The sequence below is a fragment of the Odontomachus brunneus genome, unplaced genomic scaffold, assembly GCF_010583005.1.
Source record: "Odontomachus brunneus isolate Ranch 3 - 2012 unplaced genomic scaffold, Obru_v1 Obru_scaffold_116, whole genome shotgun sequence".
In the NCBI taxonomy this organism is placed as follows: Eukaryota; Metazoa; Arthropoda; class Insecta; order Hymenoptera; family Formicidae; genus Odontomachus; species Odontomachus brunneus.
Window position 1 is genome coordinate 226435 of NW_022639566.1, and position 2245 is coordinate 228679.

Below are 2245 nucleotides of genomic sequence, written 5' to 3' on the forward strand. Positions count from 1 at the left end.
GCTTAGGGAAAGGCTGGATACAGTTCATCGTTCCGCTCGACAACGGCTTCAGATCAGTTCTAAGAACGCGAAGTCTTGGTACGACCGTCGGACAGGACGAGTCCTCTTCGAGCCGGGACAGAAAGTCTGGTTCTATAATCCTCGCCGAGTTGTAGGAAAATCGCCAAAGTTACACAGTCCATGGGAGGGACCAGGGAAAATAGTTAAGAGACTTAATGATGTATTGTTTTGCATTCAGAAATCTCTTCGTTCCAAGAATAAAATTGTTTACGCAAATCGTTTAGCTTTCTTTCAGAAGAGGTTATAATTGCAGGATTTTTAGCCTAAAAAAAAACCGACATGAACCCGAGTCCGTGTACTGGTCAATTGAGTTCGAACCTGTTAATTAATTGTTTGTATAAAAAGAAAATTTGTTTATTCCGTTCAGTTTTTCTGTGTGTTGATTTTGTTCTGTTACAGTTTTTGAGTTAAAATGATAGAAAGAATGAAAAGGAGGAAGCAAAATTTGAACTCAGGATTCAGAGAAATTTTGAGGGACTGTCTCCTTCCAAGGTTTTTGAACCGTGGTTTTTCCTTGGGACGAAGGGCGTATGCTAAGGCAGGGGACAGGGAGCTCCAAGGGAAAGCTTCCTTGGAGAGTTGGGTTCCACGGTAGTTCTTCTTTCCTCCTGGTCCCGAAGAAAGAAGTTAGAAGGGCACAAGACCGGGCACAAAAAGAAAGAAGCACAAAAGACTCAAGATGGAAAAGAAAGGCTGGCAATGGAAAATGGGATTGAGCATCGCGAATTCTTCGCGGGAATTTGATTAGCTCTGCGTGGAAGAAAATGCTCGGTTGGTCTCTAAAAAAAAAAAAGAGGTTAGCACGAGTGGACGTGACCCGGTTAACTCGCAGCAGCAGCACGGGGAGGGCAAGAAATCGTCCTGCAACTCGGATCTCCTGAGGAATGCGTAAATCTACCTCCTGGATTGTCGGGACGACAATCTTGAAGAGAAGGGGGGTAGTGTTACGCGCGTCGCCTGATATACTTCTCGACCGCGAGTCAGCTGCCGTTCGCGAGAGTCGATCGGTTCCGGTCAGCTATTTGCTACAGCAACGAAGTGTCAACGGATCAGCTGTTTGTCACGGCAACAAAATGTTAACGGGGAGTTGAAGAGAGATTACGCATGCCGGCGGACATGTCTTTTGACTTCTCTCGACTTCTTAGAACGCTTACTTGTATATAGTTTGAAATAGAGTTCTTGTTTGTTCCACGAAACCCTATGTTGTTTTCATTTCCGCGTTCCGCGCGCGTAACAATATTGATTTCACTCCTTTTTTGAATATAATTAATTTAAAACATCTGCACTCTCACTTTATTTAAGTTAACATGTACTTTTCGTTTTGTCTTCTTTTGGTACTTTTTGTTTTAGTATTTTTTGTATAATTGGTATTTATCATACAATTACTTGTGTAATAAATACATACATATACGTACTTGGTTAATTATATTAATTTCACTTATTTTTTTATATGGCATACAATTCGTACGATCTCTCAGGAATTATAATTTCCTTGTCGTCCTCATCAAAGTAAAATTTATTATTCGACGCATTTACATTCGGTATCGTGTTATAGGTTTTAAAGGCTGTCAAACCGAGTTCGTAATCACCATCGCTCAGATCTATGGCTGGAAAGTAGCTTTCGCGAGAGTGCTACTCTTGTTGGTGAGTGCAAATGTCAGCGACATCTTCGTCGGAGACCAAAACTATTACTGGACACCGATCGCAGAACGTTGGACCTTAAATCGGCTGTTAACTGTCTGCAGGAAACGTAGACACAGTTGTCCGCAAATGCTCTGATCGTAACGTTGATAGGACATACGATTTATCGTAATCAATCGTATTATTTTCGAGATATCGCACCAATTCGCTGGGTGGTCGAAGATTACCAAAACTATCGAAATATATCACGCGATCGCCTCTTTTCGCGTACGCTACCCAGTGAGTACTGGGCCCCTCGACGTCATCCAAATTTACGATTCCGCTCTCGTTTACGCGCGGCAATGTAGGCAGTACATTGTGCATGAAAACGCTCCTGAAGAATGGAATACGCATACGTTTCGCCAATTATTCCAATTGTACATTGGTAGTGACGCCCGTAGGCATTTTTAGTATTTTTTCGACGTTTTTTTTCCTCTCATGACGCCTTTTTCTCGTTTGTATGGTGCGAGATAAATTCCACGACCTTCCATGCTGCGATTATGAC